The sequence below is a fragment of the Amblyomma maculatum genome, chromosome 1, assembly GCF_055883805.1.
Source record: "Amblyomma maculatum isolate TAMU_Amacu chromosome 1, ASM5588380v1, whole genome shotgun sequence".
In the NCBI taxonomy this organism is placed as follows: domain Eukaryota; kingdom Metazoa; phylum Arthropoda; class Arachnida; order Ixodida; family Ixodidae; genus Amblyomma; species Amblyomma maculatum.
In genome coordinates this window covers 35,423,993-35,442,934 of record NC_139344.1, presented here as the reverse complement: position 1 = coordinate 35,442,934, position 18,942 = coordinate 35,423,993, and positions in this window count along the sequence as shown.

Sequence of the window (18,942 nt, the reverse complement as noted above, 5' to 3'; positions counted from 1 at the left end):
CCCAACAAACATAAGGAACAAAATAAGAATCCCACCACTCCGAAGGAACATGCACCCGGTACACCATGACGGTAAAAGAAAAGACAGAGCGAAAGCTCTACAGAAAAAAAACTAGTAAACAGACAGGACGTGGTTTACACGGACGCGGCGGAATACGAACGCAGAACGGGTTTCGTAGTCCTAGCAACCAGGGAGGACGGAAACCGGGGCTCGTGAGGGACCCAACAGCGGCTGAGGAGGTGGCCATTACGCTGGTCCTAACTCAACAGAATGTAAGGGCGATTGTAACCAGTTCCTAATCGGCTGTCCGAAACTACAACGTAGGCAGGGTATCTGCCGAAACAGTTAAGATTATGCCTGCCGGACCACCACCGGTGGAGCTAATTAACCACGTCTGGACTCCGACCCACGAGGGCCTGCGAGGAAACGAGATATATTGGTGATTTATAGGAAGGGAAAGGCGCGGTAACTGTCTCACTTGTTTTCTGTGGACACCTCAACTGCGCCGTAAGGGAAGGTGGGAGTGAAAGTGGAAAGAGAGAAAGAGGAGCCGTAGTGGAGGGCTACGGAGTAATTTCGACCACCTGGGGATCTTTAACGTGCGCGGACAGCTGACATCGCAGAGCACACAGACGCCTCTTCGTTTCGCCTCCATCGAAACGCAGCCGCCGAGGTCGGGTTCGAAACCGGGTACTCCGGCACAGTAGTCGAGCGTCTTAACCACTGCACCACTCCGGCGGGGCAAGAAACGAGATAGCGCATGCACTGGCCCGAGGACTTACACACCGGGATACCAGTGCGGTTTCGTCGAGCAGAGAGCCCCTTCAGAGCGAGAAGCTGAAAACATATGATATTCTCAATCATTACCGATTAGAAAAACAGACACTGACTCGAGCAGACAAAATTCTAAGAAAACAAGCGGTTATAAAAAGAAAGTTGCAGGCGTTTTTTTTTTTTTTTTTTTTTTTCTCTCTCTCTACCAACTCGCACTAAAGGTGTATCCACACGACGGACCACAGACCTGTTTTGGTCCGCAAGCGTCACGTGACGTTCCACTTCCGGTTTATGAGGTCCGCGCCAAGTCCGCGGACCGGAGCGGGCGAAAATGGCTGGGCATTTTTCTCGGACCGCGGACCACGGACCTGGCGGCGTCTGTGAACGGAGGAGGCGCGTTTGAGCCCGATTGAGGTGTATCCACACGACGGACCACGGACTGGGCCGCGGACCGGTCGCGTGGTGTCGATCGCGCATGGTCAACACCTCCTAGACAGTTTAGAAGGTGTTGGCATGGTCCGGCTGGGTCCGGCCCGCGACAGCATCCACACGGCGGGCCAAAATAGCAGTCGACAAGCCGGACCACGAGGCCGGCCAAAGGTATACGCTATTTACCTCGCCGTTTCGCGATGCGCTCGTTGGACACTGCCTCCGTTTTTTTTTTTAACATTATTTCACAATGCCGAATTTGGCATGCATTTTGGTAATATTCAGGTACGGCCTTCGTCTATAGGGGCTTCATATAAACATGGATGGACGCACCTGTGCAGCCCTAAGAACGTACCTGCAGTTGACAGCATTCCACTTAATCCGTTTAATTCCAGACGCAAAAATGAAGATGATCAATAAGGACCACATCAACATACGCGGACGCCTTAACTGAGGACCGAACTTAGCCGCAGTTAACGCGAATAGCAGCTCACCACTGCTGCACAGCGCGCAACCGTTGCATAACGAAGCTGCAGTTACAAATATCCTAATTATTTATAACACCATGCGTGGAGCTGCTTCCGACTCTGGCGTCAATAGCGCGCTCAAGCATCGTCCTATCACCGCGTCGAGGCGTGCTACGGCAGCGGCGGATCTCTTGCGCCAGCGTGCGTAGTGAAATAGTCTTTCTTAGAATAACAAGCCTGACATAAAGGCGTATCCGAACTGACCACCTCGTGAGAATCACTGTGATAACTAGCAAGTTTCTGCATAACAGCTGCCGCATGTGTAGCGCTGGCCCACCCGGCCTTCTTGTACGCTATCTCCGCTGCTAAGGCCTGGCCCATATATGGTCATATCCTTTTTTTTTTTTTTTTTTTTTGACAAGACAGTAGGTAGACCTTCTTTTTTTTTATTTTTTACACTGGGCAGGCCATTTACAGCGGTGCTGATCAAATCGAAAGCACCGTTAGCGGTGGCTTCGATGCGAAACAATATAGGCCTATAGTGACGACTAGGGCAGTGCGCCGTCGTCCACCGCGCTAGCGGCGGCACCACTCCGGCAAACTCGCGGCATTTGGCGCCGCACGTGTTCATTTGGGAACTTCTCTTTCATTATGTAGCTGGGGCCCGATGTTTTTTGACACTTCTCACTAAACACGCCGCTGTAAAACACTTGTCCGGGACGTGACGAGGCAGCAGTACGTAGTGCTGCACGTACCGTGGTACGCGGTACTCGAAGGCTGCATAAAAACACCGTCGTACGCCACTCTAGACACTGCCTATGTTACTTGGTGCTCTTCAAAACACGCTCGAAGTGCACTTTGTTGATGTGGACGAGCAGATGGCATCCGGCGATACAGGACTCGCGGTGCAAATACTGTAAAGAAATTGCAGGCATATGGTGTGGACATGCCCTAGATACAACGAACCAGACCGGAATTTGGATTCCTGGGAGGCTTTAATGATCAGCCAAAACAAAGACGTCCAAAATAAAATCATCCATCTGGCCCTGGACACCGCTAAATCTCAAGGGATTCCATCCTGCTAAAAGGGGAGGAATATTCCTTGATGGGCGTAAATGAAATTATTCATCATCATCCCTCATTCTAACGAAAACGTTATTTGCGCGCACACACGTGCAGTTTTGTAGTGGCGGTAAAGAACTGTCAAGAGTGAGAGCATCTTCTAAAGGGCGCGTAAACGTACGTTGATGCTTGGAATTAAGCTGTGATATTATGCAGGATGTTGTGTCACGTAAGGGGCTTAACTTAAAGTACAAAAATGGCCAATTGAGCCCAGGTCGCGCGCACATAAGCAGTCGAATCTTAAGTGGTCCATCCGCTGCAGCTCAGATCATCGCAGTCAATGCCTCACTGCTACGAAAAAATAATAATAAAAACGAAGAAAACCTGCATACTGCTGTGTGCTGTGCAGAAGGCATCGCCAAGCCGTCACTCGTTTGAAACCACGCCGTCCGCGGTGGCCAGCCTGCCCGCCCCTTTCATCCTTTCCGCACTATAGGAAAAAAAAAAAAAAGGAAAGCGTGGCTGCTTTTGTCGCAGGAGAGTTATACCCCCTTCCTCCCTCCCCACGCAATTAGGCGAGCGCCGAGGGCACTTGTTTGAACACGCTGTTTCTCTCGATGACCCAGCCTGCCACCCCATCCTTTCATATCCTTCCCGCGCATCGGACTTGAGGTGTTCCTGAATTGGCGCCTGTAACAGATCAATTTTCTTCTCGTGGATTGAGTATAGCCCACGGTAGGCCTCTGACCCAGCTTGTGTGGATGCACGTAGCTGCCAAGTGCTCAAACACTCTTCGATCCCATCTGTTGCGGCCCATGAACTGGAGGCGGTCCCGGTAGGCCAGCTTACTTGAAGCTTCTCGCGCCTTGAGGGATGACCAGGAGAGATCGCCCTGAATCGCTTCGTTGGATATTGCACGTGGCACCCAGCTGCTGTGCGGCCAACTTCGATTCCCTGGCGCCGCTCTAATCATCCTCTCGTCCCTGATGGGAGACAGACAACCGCTTTCGCGAAGATGAGGGCAGGAATACTGACAAGATTCCAGAAGTCTCGGACCATAACGAATCGGTTATAGCCTCATAAGCATCGGCGGCGAAGTATGCACTGCGCTCGAAGGGCCGTCTGGCGTACACTGACAGCGTACTTATGATATAGGCCAGTTTGATTGCAGATAATGGCTCCCAGGTATTTATACTCCATATCTGCGCTCAAAGGTTCCCCGCAGATGGACTCAGCTAAGTCACCTTTGGCGCCGGCCAGTCGTACAACGATTAATTTTCGGGCGTTGAAACGAGGCCCCAGTGTGGTAAGTGATCTCTGTACGTGTGGCAGATATCTAGCAAACATCTCAGGTCTTCGCTGTTTTCGGCTATCAATACCAGGTCGTCCGCAAATGCCAAAGCCGGGAGTTGGCGCTTTTCGTCGATCCCGCTGGTCGTGTATTAAATCAAATCCAAGGTCAGACTGAATCAGCTTCTGTGCTAGATCTGCCACGTACAGGAAGTACAGTAGTTGATAGAGGGCACCTCTATCAAGGTCCCAACACAATCTGTTCTGTTCGTAGGCGTGCGCAGGGTTCTGCATTAGGAGGAGCCAAGTTTCACCGCAGCGCCCCCCCCCCCTCCCCCCCTCCGGAGCCCCTACAGCCAAAACACAGCGGGAAGGCGCGAAATACTATAAAACATTTAGTTTGATGTGATGGAATAGCAACACATAGGCAATATTTTGCGCTTAAGGAACAAAACAAGCTTCGCTATGAATGCAGAATCGAAAAGAGGGAAGAAGGGGCGGGGAGCGAAATAATTATTGTGTAAAGACGCGAAAATCGCGCAACAGTGCCACTGACTGGCAAGTGTGATCTTCTCGTAGAACGAATTATTCTGTTGTGAAGAAGAGTGCTTGAAAGGTTTTTGCCAGAGACTCCTCGCCATTTTAACGTTGGACCGGGTCTGTGTAGAGTGTGTACCCTAGCAAATACCAGCATTAACCCGATACCCATCGGAAACCCCTGCGCGGGAGCTAGACGACACCCGTCGGCGGCCGCGCCGCCGTATCGTCTCTTTTTGTGTTTGTGCAGCCCACTCTCCTTTCGGTAGCGCGCACCGCTGGCAGTATCTCGTCGGCAGTCTTTTGTCTTGTTCGTATGTCTCCTGTGCCTTTTTCGCTCCTCGGACCAATCACACATCCGCCTCACACTTTTAAAACGCCGAAGGTAGAGAATGTCTGTTGCTCTGTGGAATGACAAGTCTGAGCACTATGCGCTGACTAGGAAAAAAAAAAAAACAAAAAGAGAGAGAAAGAGGGCACTGTTAGTAAAGTTAGGTGCTTTAAAAGGGGAATTGGCAGTAAATATCCAAGGTGCTCATGCGGCTCTTAAATTTTTCTCTGAAAAAGGCATACATTGTTAAAATGAAAAAGGCAACTGAAAGCGTTAACAAAAAAAAAAAAAAAAAAAAAAAAGAGCTTGAAGATACCCACCGCCTCGCAGCTCCAAAAAGCCGCTTCGCGCTTAATACTTTCTGTTGGTACGGTATCCGTGGAGAGATGTCCCCGTCTGCATGGAAAGTCGTCAGACATTTCCTCGCTGTTCGTCTCGCGGAGAGGAAACTGCCGCAAAAATGGCATGCCTCGGCTTCTGGGGAATGACCCAAGTCGTTAGGAACCCCTCATCGTTAAAGGTAGATAGGTCATTGATTTCGAACGGCAGCGCCGCAGCAGCGAACTTCCCCTGGCCGGTGTCGGCAGGAACCAAAGGGTAAGGCGGCATGCTTTGTGCCTTTGTAGGGAACGCATCCTAAACGCGCCGAAAACAGGCCCCACGGCGCCGGCAGCACTGCCTAAAACGTTTGTCCCCAAAGAGCTGAATAGGCCCCTTTCAAGTGACCAGTCAGAAAGGGAAAGGAAGGAGCACTCGTCGCTGTGCACAAGCCTATCGGTTATTCTCAACCAGAAGGCTGGACCCTTCATTCTGTGAACATGGACAGAGGCATCAAGAGGTGCCGCCTCAAGTCCTTCAAAGTACCTGTCGTTTGCCTCCCGCCTTCACGTAGCGAATTCGCGTTCATTTTTTTTTTTTTTTTTTTTAATGTTTGAGCCTGCCAACAAGCGCTCTTTGAAAACAATGTCCGGCGATCAATTAATCATAATTTCTTGCTTTCGAAAGCACCGATAAAAAACATGCCTCCAGCCAGCCTCTATGTCAGCCGGGGCACAGAAAAAAGCAAAATTAAGAAATCCCACTGGCAAAGAGCGCCGCTTTTGCGCGCGAAGACGCGCCACCAACCCCGCTCGTCCTGACTCTCCTTCTCCCGCTCCGCGTGCACGCGCGGCTGAACGTAGCACGCGCTCCCGAGCGAGCAGGCTGCGCAGACTCCGCAGACAGCCACGCGCAGCGCGGGCGCGGATGCGCGTAGGTTTTGTAGTTCCTCTCCGCTCCGCTGGAAACCGAGCGCTGGCGTCGCGGAGCAAACTCCAGCTTTGGTTCCCTATCAGGTATCACGACGGCAGCGCATTTCGCGCGCTTTTTGCTCCCGCCGAAGCTGCCATTTGTGATCCAGCCACTTCTGCGATCGCCAGCACGGCAACTGAGCGGATCATTCAAGGCGTTTTCATGTAAGTTGTTTCGCAACAATTTTTTATTTAAGTTACGACTTTTAATATATGCCCTGTCAGGAGTTAGTGCAGAGCTATAACGAGTGTAAGCGGCGTGATTTGTCTAGCAATTTTGTGCCTGATTCAATCCTTGTATTGCATCATGCAGCCTGAAAGGCAAAAAAAAAAAAAAAAAAAACATGGTTCTGGCGGCTAAATGAGCAAATTTAGGGACTTGAGGGGCTCATTTGATTAACTTAAAGTACGCACAGAAATAAGACTAATGCAATTTAATAACAGACCGGACTTTTCTGTCTATCTCGCGCTGTATGTAGTGTGTGTGGAAGTTTCGGTTGACTTTTGTGGTCCGTTCTCAGATGGAAAGTACTGTATGGTGGTAATAGATGACTTCTCGCAGTCTCCGGGAACACTAAGCTGTACAGTAAGGTGGTGTGAAACTTCTCAAAAAAAAAAAAAAAAAATCGTGGTACAGGGCGACGTCCTTAGAGAGTACATCTTTAGATTACAGAAAATTACAATTAGGTCATGACGACTCCAAAATGCTTTTATCGTTTTCGAAGCTTTGTTTGTATTTTCTTGTCCTCTAATTTAGACTTGGCTACCTTCTATATAGTTCTTGTTTTTAGCCGACAGAAATATTTTGGAATTCGCAGCTTCAAAAATACTTCTACCATATTTTTTGGGAGGTCATGTCTTGCGTACATTGTGCCGATTTTCAGAGTAGTTATGTGCATATTTTAAAAACAGCACTTTCGAAGGTTTATTTACTCTTTTTTGTGGAATAAAATGCTCCAGGGATTTTAGTCAGTGCCTGTTACATGATTATGAGTGTATAGCATCAACTGCCCACATCACCTTGTATATTTATTACTGAAAAGCAGATTCATGATTGCCAATTTTTGATAAGGAAAAATCATAATAGTTCTACTTTTTCTTTAATGCGAATAATTAGTCACGGTTGGTTAGTGAAACCGCGTCTCCTCTCAGGCAAAATTTCAGGACTCTGGATTCAGTACAGTCCTTGCAGTATGTATTTTATAAAGTGCTGAGCTAAGAAATGTTGCACGATTATACAGCCGTGACCATTATATAGGCCATGGTGCGTTCCGTTTCATCATTCGACCCTGTGTTCTCTTGAATGGGCTGAGATCGTACACTGGTGCAGTGCCATCTCAATTTTTCGTAGAAATTAGCCCAGCTCGACTTTCCGTTTTACTGCAGTTGATTTTTAGTATATCGAGCGTTGCTCCAAAATGTATAAATTCCTTGCCGTGGGAGGTCAACGGTGGACGCCGGCTTTTAGTGCGAATGCAGTCATCTGGAGGCAACTACCCCGGAAAATATATATATATTTTTTTGCTTGCAACAGTGTCGCAGCTGCATAACGGCGCTATAACCGTTAGCAAGACATGAAAATGTGCTGGTGATGGACCGCGCCTGGACCGATACGGTCGCATTAAATTTGGGCTGGGGCACCCCCAAAATTTTGCCGGGTCATCTGAAAATTGCTCTCGGCCAAATTGGGCCAAAGTTAATTTACTGGTATTACAGAACGCGCCCAGTTCGATGGTCACCGTCAAAATTTGGCCCGGGCGCTAGTTGCAATGTCGCAGTCATTACTGGACCAAAATTGATTTTCAGGTACAATGGATCGCGCCCAGATTCGATGATCGAACCTTAATTTGGACCGAGCCACCTGAAAATTGACAGAGGCCAAATTCGATCAAAATTGATTTCTTGGTATAACGATCGAACTGCACCAAATTCGATTATCGCACCGTAATCTGGCCCGGACCAAGCCCCCAAAATTGGTACGGGTCAACGGAAGATTGACCTCGGCCAAGCTGGACAAAAATTGGTATACAAGTAAACGCACCGCGCCCAGTTTCATAAATCCAGAGTGTGGAGCGTGCTTTCGCACGATCGAGTAGTCGGTGTGTCTTGAAACCGCTCATTTTTGTGCTGTCTGGCATAATGCTTTCGCATTAAAAAATTGCCTGTCGGGTTAACGTACGCAAAATACGTAGGCAAGTCGGGAGGAATTCGTTCGAGAGCACTGATGATTTTCCTGAGGGCCTCTTTGTCAACGGCACTTAAATCGCCTTCACGCCTGGGGTGATATTACGTGCAGAGGGAACAGGAACTGGCTTATCGTTTGCGCTGTTGTCTTGAACTGCTACAGAGTACATGTACACGCAGTCAACAAAATGCGGTGACCTTGAGTTAAGAATCGGCGGGTGCTAGTAAATGTGGGCAGAACGTAAACGCCCTGCGAGCCTGGCCTTTAGTGGAAGACGTTAGCGCTGGTACCAGGGACATTTTTTAACCTACACGAGCTACACGGGTAGCAGAATACCATTGAAGATATTGAAGTTTTGTCACACTGAAGTTGATTATAATGTTGACCAACGTCCACCGAAGCAGGGGAACAAGTGAGCGCATCACTCGCCTCACTCTTCACGTGCCTTCACTCCGTCTCAAGTTAGCGGTAAATGAATAGTGCAGAAAGCTTTTGCCACAAGATGTCCGCGTATACCAAAAATTCAGCGCTAAAACGTCAGAAGTAGGATTTCACCTGTATTCACACAACTGCTCAACTTAGCGTCCACGCGCGTCATTTAGTTGCCATAGCGATAGACGCCAGCGCGGGATGTTCAAATAGGGGGATGCTGTAAGGCCTTAAAAAAGCCCGCTTTTTGAAGTATTCATACAGGCTCACATGTGCTCGCTCGCGGATGCACCTACTGCTAGGTGACCACAGGAGCACAGCAACGCTAGTGTCCCTGCATATGCTCCCTAGGGAGCACGCAACGCTGTCCGGAAGTACACCCTATGCTCTGTCAATGCAGTAGGTGCTCGAAGGTTTCTATCGCGCCGCAGCCATCATACACGTCACTGGTCGCGAGTCCGTGGTGCGTCGTCGTTCCCCAGGCCACACGCATCCAATGCGCGCACTGAGGATTATTGCGCGCTGTAGCCGAGCCATCGATCGGCCCTTGACGCTGTGAATGCGCTCACCATCTCGTGCGATGAGCGGGTCAGGGCGCTGCGTCCGGAGGTACCGCAGGTGGTCTCCAGGGCGAGGGACTCGTCGCTGGGACGGAGACGGGAGTTCATGCGCTGCGCTCGCGAGCTCGTCGGCGCGTTCGCTGCCCTCAGCGCCGCAATGACCTCCGCCAGGCGCTCGATGCGCGTGCGAATCTGGCACAGCAGCGGAGTTCCACGATCGAGTATGTAATGCTAGCATATGCAGTCTTCGAAAACCTAGAGTAGCCCCCCCCCCCCCCTCCCCCCTTTTTTTTTTCTGTTGCGCTCATTCACGACCGCAGCAAACGTCTTACATCTCACCAGAATTAACTAGCTTGCATGTAAAATAAACTGCCTTCACTTTTATTATAGCACTACCTTCATCTTGTCCTCTGGTCCAGTGTTTCATAAGGAATTTAAAGCGCAGTCGAACTAGGTCTATTAGTGCGATAACGTTAAGGTACTGCTCGGCGGGAAACCCGGCGTCAGTTAGACAGAAAAATTGTGATTGGTCGAGCTGCAGCATGAGCATTCATTAATAAAAGAGAAAAAAAATAATCATGGGCAATCATTAGAATCTGCCCTCTGACCCTCTGAATAAGGAGCGAGACCTTATTACCTCACCGAGGCTTATTTGCCGGATTACAATGCAGTACTTAATGGCAAAAATCATGTTGATGTCTGCAAAAGGTGTGCCAAGGGAGCCCCAAGTGGCCTTAGGGATCATTAGGGCAATGGTGTCACGGTCTTGTGGTGAATTTGGGTCACCCACGTTCTTGGAGCATTTTCTATGCAGTAATTAAAGTGACCGCACAGGCAGATGATATAATTGGCTACTAATGGAATGAACCTTACGGCTTTATATCTTTCATTGCGGCTGGGCAATGCAAGCAGTCAGTGTTACGGTGAATTTATACAGGCTGGTTAGTGCAGAATCTTGCTTTTGGATCACACTGTAGCATCCAAGAAGCTGCAATTCACATTATTTCCTTGATTTTGCAGGTACCATGGCACACACAATCGAAGGTCGTGGAAAAAAGTATCCATTGTAATAATCTGTCATGGATAAGTTCTTGAAAGGGAAGCGTAGGCGTGAGCTGAGGCTTGTCAAAAGCGCAAGTATTCGTTGCTCTGAAGATGTCTCTGCCAACATGAGGCAGGAAGAGGCAGTAGCATACATACCGAGGACCATTTTTGTGCCATGCAACATCAATTCTGCACATGCTGAATATGAAACCAGTCGAACTTTGGTGGAAGAGCAACCAAGTGATACTAATTTTCCTCGTGATGACCATGAACCACATACTAATTCAGAGGAAGACGGATGTAACAATAATTTTCAAGAAAGACCAGACCTCTTCGAAGAGTATGATGATGAGAGCAATGCTAAAAGATGTTGTCTAGAGCCTACGGGATCAAATAATGGTAACATAAGAGATCAATTGCAGGCTTGGGCAGTGCAGCACCATGTTGAAAGGGGAGCAGTGGACGAAATCCTCAGCATTCTGAAATCCTACTTTCCGGAACTTCCAAAGGACAGCAGAACTCTCTTACGCACGCCATATGCAACTCCCTTTGTGCCTATGGGCAGTGGTCAATATGTCCACCTAGGGCTTAAGGAGGGCCTCATGCACACATTCAAAGTGTGGCAAGTAACTGAGAACTTTCCTGAACCTCTGAAGCTTTCTTTCAACATTGATGGCCTCCCTCTTTTCAAAAGCAGCAACAAACAGTTCTGGCCAATACTAGCCTTAGTACATCATCCACACCAAAGGCATAAGGACAATGTGTTCGCTGTTGGAGTATTCTATGGAACATCTAAGCCAAGCTCCCTAGATGAGTACTTACAGCAGTTTGTTGATGACTTGCAGTGCCTGCTGGCTAATGGTTTCACTTTTAACATGCAACACTACAGTTTTGAAGTCCGGGCAATTCTGTGTGATGCACCAGCCAAAGCATTCATCAAGGCAACAAAACAGTTCTCAGGTTATTATGGTTGCGACAAATGCTCTGCAAAAGGCACCTACCTTGGCCGCATGACTTACCAAAGCATGGATAGCCGTTTAAGAACAGATAATTCCTTTAGGAACTTTGAGCAGGAAGAACATCATAAGGGTGACTCCCCATTAACAGCACTTGGCCTGCCCATGGTGACTGGTTTCCCACTTGATTATATGCATGTAGTTTGCCTGGGTGTTGTCCGTAAATTAATCGGTTACTGGCTCAAAGGAACAATTGCAGTCCGCCTGCCGTATTCTTCAGTGCAACTTGTGTCACAGTTGCTTGTTTCTTGTAAAGGCTTGATTCCTGCAGAGTTTGCACGGAAACCACGACCGCTAGATCTTTTTGAAAGGTGGAAGGCTACAGAGCTTCGCATGTTTTTATTGTATTTAGGGCCTGTTGTTCTAAAGAAAGTTCTGAGGCGTCGAATGTATGAGCATTTTATAATCCTACATGTAGGCATCGTCATTCTTTGCTGCCCAGCTATGTCAGAAAGGGTCAACTTTGCAGACGAAATGCTCCGTAGATTTGTACAGAAATGTCGTGGAATTTATGGAAAAGAGTCACTGGTGTACAATGTGCACTGCTTGATACATCTTGCTAGTGATTGTGAAAGACTCGGTGTTCTCGACACATTCAGCTGCTTTCCCTTTGAAAACCATCTGAAGGATTTGAAATTTCTAATAAGATCAGGGAACAAGCCTTTGGAGCAGCTATATAGGCGGATCTCCGAGCAGCGGGCATCACCTGTCTCCTGTAGTAGGCCCGAGGAGGTAAATAATTGCGGTGTAATCCAGTCCTCCAGGCATGTCAGAGGCCCAGCTTTGTCGTACAGTGACTGGGATCAGTTTTCCAGGGCATTTTGGAACTACACTACTCTTGACACTAAAAGGCCAAATAACTGCCTGCTTCTTACTGGTAACAAAATTATTGTTGCATCCAACTTCTTGTCCACTGCATCGGAAACTCTTATCGTTGGAAGACTGTGCAAAATTCTAAGTGATCTCTATATCCACCCATGCCGCTCTTCACTGCTATCCATTTTCGTTGTTTCGCTTAGGAACACAAATCTGAGTGTGTTTCCCTTTTCTGACATTGTCTGCAAAGGGCTGCTTTTGCCATTAAAAACCAATCATGTCTTTTTTCCCATATTTCATCTCCTTTGAAGCCAAATATGTATCCCCAGATGTAAGTTTTTAACTGGAAATCTACTGGTTTGTGTTGGTATTTGCTAGCTTCAAGTGGTCCAGAACTTTGCTATTTATTTGCTGGGCCAATTGTTTCTGGCAGCAAAGCTGGGCCAAATGCTACCAGCAGGAACCTTGCTAGTTTTGTATTATATGAAATGGTTGCTAATTTTGTGTTGGGCCAATTGGTTTGGAGGAAACTTGATGGCTCCAACTAAGGGCCTGGAGGTTATGAACTGAGATCTATTGGTTCCAGCTAAGTTCTTGCTGCCCAGTTTGAAGAATTTCTTGCATTGTTTGGAGAATTATGATGTTGAACATTTTTAACTAGATATTTTGAATTATGCCTGCAATGAATTTCATCAAGTATGAAAGCTAGGAGACTTATTACATATTCCTTACTCAAGTTGTATACACCCTAACAAAGGGCACATATAAATTGAGCCCAGAAATCAGTTTAAACGTGAGTGAAGTTCTAGATGTGAGTTGTATTTTAATACATTGTAGTTGCTCTTGTAGTGGCTGCTTACTGAGTGAGGTTTGAAGCTACACTTAATTTGTGCTTTCACATGGTCGTGCAGAGTAATTAACATTTTAACATAGGTCCTGAGTGTCTTCAGTAATTTGTTTTGGGTGCCAACATAGCATTTAGGAACCGTTACTTCAGAGCTAAAGTGCAATATTTCATAAAGGTAGACAGCAAAACGTCAGTACCAGTTCCTTATTACCGGTGAGCGGCTATGTTTCAATGTAGGCAGGGAACCTATTGGTTCCAGCAGGTGCTTGTTCCAACAGCTGTTGGTCTCAGTAGCTATTGGTAGCTGCTGTTAACATTAATGTGTAAAAAAAAAAAAAGTGCATCATTCTCAGAACCAACACTGGACCAGCATATCTTTCCACCTGGGATTTATAATGTCACTTGCCTGTTGTCTACAACATTGGTCACGCCACTGATTGTGCTGGTATTGAACTTCATACTGAAAACTCCCTAATTAAAGGCAGTGTTTCTCAAAGTATGTCCCCACTACCCAGCCTAAGGCAAAAGCAGCAATTTACAAACTTTTGTCAGATATATCTTGCACACTTTCCTTGAAAAGCAAGAGATAAAAGCCAGTGGCATGCAGCTATTTCACTGCTGTGGTGTGTTGGCTTAAGGTAAAATAGGAGCCCTCAAAAGGCAAAAGCCCTCAAAAGAGAGGCCCATGGAAGATGACAAGATACTGACAATTGTGAATATAGCTGTAACAGCAAAAGTATTTCCAGCCTCATGTTGTCCCTTGTAATTAAAAAAGGACTGTCGTAATTTTTGCTACAGTGCAATAAAATGCTTACCATAGGTTTCAAACGCTAGCCTCAATCCAGCTGTTCATTACACCTTGATGGAGACTTTATTCATCAGATATCACATCATCGAGTTTCTCGATGAAGGAAGCACATCAGTTGTGCCTGAAGGCTGGGTACTTAAAGAAGGCACAGGCAATGTGTGCTTTTGGCCTCCCTCAGCATCAAAATATGAGGTCACAAAAATGGTAATCAAATCTGTGCCAGTGGAAAAAAACTGGAAGAAGTATGATGCCAGGATCCTGGCAACCAAACGTAAGTATACACATTTATAAATCTCTTTTAAATGTAGTGCCCTCAAGGTTTAGGAGATGTGATATGATGTCAGGATTTTCTTTTCACGTGCATCAGCTCCACTAGTGCAGGTGCTACAGTCACTGCTCACTCTGCCTACTGGGAAACAGAAATTTTTTGTACAATAGAATCTATTCAGTTTTTATCATAACTAGCTTGAGCACTAATGTCTGAACGAAATGCGAGATGATCACAGAGCATGGAGCCACTGGTAATTACTAAAGTATTTCTCTATATGTAAATAAATAAATAAGACAGCAGCAAAAATTGGGCTGAAGAATAAGTAATGGTGCTAAAAGTACTAAGAATATCTAATGGTGCAATGGAAAAAAAAAAAAGAACCAATAATGGCTAACTGCAAATATGTTATTGCTTACTTGCACCCTAATTCTCAATTATGTTCAGATTAAAAGGCATGAGCATGGCACACAGGCACAGTAAATGTTGTCCTGGCTATATCTTCGCCAAACAGTGTACAGAACACATAAATTTATCTTTCCCTGGTCGTGTTCATATTTATTAAGCTTAAAGTATTGCCCAATTTTTTTTATTTCATTTTTCAGGGCTCCCTCTAACTACAAAATGTCTGTGTGACATGTCCATGACTTTTAGTCTACTAGTAATGATTATCCTTATTTCCAACAGCAGCAAATTTATCAGCAAGACATACGTTCCAACTGTTAGGAAACAAGCACAGCTTGTCTTCCATAAGTGATCAGCCACAATCCTGTTATTTATTTCTTGTCCTACTGCTTAAACAACCACTAGCTCGAGAGGTGCAGACTTCCCTTTCCTGGAGCTGTACTGAAAGTTAGTTGCTTTCTGCGGAAGCGAGATAAGTATAAAATTTTTTTGATTCGCTAAAAGGGTAGGCAAAGTAGTTGAAAAAAACAGCTGTCTTTTTCTGTCTAGGTGGTGATCTACCACGTAAGCTGCATAGTGGAAAACACTGAACTATGAGACCTACAAAAATAGTGACAGGTGCTTTCCTTTCTGTTCCTGGTGTTGTTCTGTTTCTTCTCCTTTTGTGTTTTGTGTGGCACAACCTAAATGGCTGAAGCGAAGCTATTTCATAAGATAAGTAATTATAGCGGACACTCGGCAGCGCTGTCACTATTGAATTTTCAGAGCCTCACTTCTCAGGGCTTGCAGTTTTTGAAGCTACACGTTCTTCTAGTTATACGGTGCTAAGCTTGTAGTTTACAGCATGTACAAATTCCATACTGTGTTTTATTGGTGCTTACTTCGGCATTTTCTTTGCAGTGCTTTCAACACTAAAGCCGCATGATGTAGCCCTTGCAAAGTAGACTGTACCTGTGTTGCAAAACTCTCTACTTTGCCTAATATTTTTACCTATGGCACAGAATGAAACATCAGTTCTCTTTTGGTGCTGCCCTAATTTACGTAGCGCATATAAGCATTAGCTGCAGTTGCATTGCTATTCCTCTTCGCATTCCTTGTACTGTCATCCTCTGTTGTGAAATAGGGATGTTTCAAAAAGTGCAGGTGCATCTGCATATTTCTGTTAAATGGGTAGAAAATGATTGCCACATTCTCTCATGCCCTGTGTGTTACAAGCAGCATGTATGCAGCACTGCACTCCTTTTTAAACCAGGAACTTACGAGGAAGCGAGAGACCTGGAGCCCAGCGCACTAGTTACCTCACACCTTGAATCAGAAGATTCCGAAGAAGATGCAGTCCATAGAAAAAGACGAAGAATTTTACTCATCGACGACGAAAATGAAGGTAAACAGAAGGAATAAATGACTGTTTTTTCAGGGTACCTTTTAGGGCAATAGTGTCAAAGATACCAATCTTCAAGGAATCTAGCATTGACATTGTCTGCAAAAATAACAGACATGGCTCTCGCAGGTGGTAGGTGATAGGTGACATGGCCATGCAGGTGCTTCCAAATAGAGCTTCACCTTTAAGATGGAAGGGTGAAATTAGAATGCAATCTTCCAGGAACTTTGGATCGAGTCAGACATGCTCTCCTTAGGCCACACAGGCACGCTCGTGTGGCTATGTTAAAATGAGAATCTATACATATTATCTGTATCGTGTAGTCTCTCATACAACGGTGTACCTTATGACTGTAAACTAATGAGAATGTGTTGAATATTAGAGGCACAAAAAATTATGGGGGACACTTATGCGCCTCTTTTAAGGGCAGGGCACGAGAGCATAGGTGAACGCCCGACATATAACTGAAACAACCAGTTGGCCCCACTTTGGCCAAGGGGTATGAACATGCCTCCGTAGCCTAGGTGCAGCATGCCTGACCTGGCATTCAGGAGCACTAAAAGGCTGATTGTTATTTTACCTTCCCATTTCAAATGTGCAGCCTAAGTTGGCAGCTCCTCCTAACTTTCTGATTATATGTGGTCTCTTATGTCGCACAAATTATAGAAGAATCAATGCTCATCCATGTCAGCTGCCAGCTTCCACCTGCCTGTGCCACGCATGTGATTTTTTGTTCACAATGCCGATGCCAGATTTTGTGAGTACAGCCCCTTTAGCTCCATTAGGTTATTAAACAATTACTGATTAAACGAGAAGAGATTGGACATGAACAGGGATCCGCAAAGGGAGTCAAGAGATGGGTGCCATTAGTGTCGTCACATCACAACCTTAAAGGCGGAGCTTACAAGTTCCCTCCTTTTGTTTTTTCTGCTTTTTTTTTTACAGCTAGTATGCACAAGAGTTATAACCAGCCAATTAGATTCCTCATTTTTTTCAGTGAACACGGGGGCTTCTGAGAAGCCACAGAGGGCTTCACCTCTTGAAGCAAGCTGGAAGGGAATGCATCGTTCTACAGAGAAATCTGTCAAGTCAGGTAAGCAGTTGTTTAGGCTTTCCTATTCAATATATAGCATTGTTGTGTCTTATTCTTTCAGGGCAAATTTCAACACCCACTGCTGCAGGTTTCTCAAGAAAAGCAGTTCATGAGATGAAACGAAAAAGGCGCGAAGCGGAATGCAGTGAGTGCACTGTCCAGTATCATTTACCTGCTTCAGGACATCGCTGTAGGAAGTAAAACAATGCAAATAGGCTGGCATACATAACAAATGTGACATCATCACCTAAACCCTTAGGCCTGAAATCTGTATACCAGTAAAACTGAACCTGTGAGGTTCTAAAAATAACAAACCCCGTTAAAAACCTTTCCGTGAATAGTGACTGATACGTGGTTCAAGATGCAAGATGGTTAAGTTTCAAAATTGCCCACTAACCATGCATTTTCTTATTTCATTTAACTTCCCAGAAAGTGTACAGAGGGATTGGGTGAGAAATGAGCCATGGTGTGGGGATCAGTGGAAAGGTTTAAATAAGAAAGAAGAGGGTTCATAATTTAGAAGTGGCTTACTGCACTGTTTAGGGGAAAAAAAAAAAAAAAGAAACTTCGATATTTATATCCAGACAGAGCTTTAATGGCCAATTTAATGGCCATCCCAAAGTAACTCAGGCTATGAGGACAGAACTTAAGAAATGGGCTGATAAGTGAAAAGGGGGTGACTATGGAATGACAGAACTGTTTGGCAGACCACATTGGCAGGAAAACCTCCTTTAAGGGGCATTCCATCACTGCTTCATGGACTATAAGTAAAGGTGCGGACATAAGTAAATGGTGTACACTTTTCCATTCAAATTAATATCACGCCTTCTGCACTGGGGATAAGAAAACAATGTTTGTCTAAGTGAAAAGGCACTGGCATCTACAACCAGTTTGCACATACCACGACTGCCAGTTTCAATTATGCTACGCCTGAAAATGTAGTACAAGCAAAAAGCATGTTCCATTTACTTTTGTCCACGCCGGTAAGTTGACAACAAAAATTAATACATGATCCTTGTTTTGTATTGCAGATATTGCTTCCAAAATAGACTACTGATGAGTCATTCAAAGCTGAATTCTGTTTCTGAAATCGATAATAGAAATGTGCTGCCGAAGGAGCTGCAGCCTTCTACTTACGAATGATAAAATGTTTAAACTTGAGTAACACCTGCATTTGTAAGGCCGTTGCCTCATTTGAGCCCACATGTAATGAGGAAGCTTGCAATAATGCCTTTATTATTAGTGTTTATAGATGCTCTTCAGTGAATCTTATTGAATTCAATAGTATGACTTATAACAGGGGTTCTCAAACTGGGTTCCGCGGAACACAGGGGTTCCGCGGGCTGTCTTCTTGTGTTCCACGAGAATCCTCAGAGCTCAGGGCAAGCACTGCTCTCAAAGAAAAATTTATAGGTGAAGGCTTGGTGAAATTTTGGATGGGGACTGCTCCGTTGTTTCCATGCTTCTTTGAAAGGGCAGTGGATATTTTGCTTCCCTTTGCAACTACATATGCCTTGTGAACAGGCATTTTCAGCCCTCGCCTATCTGAAGAACAAGCACAGGAGCCGTCTTGACCCGGCAGCTGATATGAGACTGGCTCTGAAAAGAAGGGGGGGGGGGGGGGGGGGGTTTCCCTAGAACTATTTGAAGGCTTTTGGGGTTCCTCCAAGCTAAAAAGTTTGAGAACCCCTGACTTATAACAACATAAACTGAGTTAATAAAGATAGGTATACAGTATTCTTCCTTGTTACTAGGTTCATATGGCAGCAGTTCTTCAGTGAAAACACCTGCTTGTACTATAGAAGGGTTAAAATATTATATTATGATAATGCTACATGTTTCGAATCAACTCTGTTATTAGTCGCAATGTGCCATGCTGTAGAATGACATTACATTTAGTACAGAAGCACG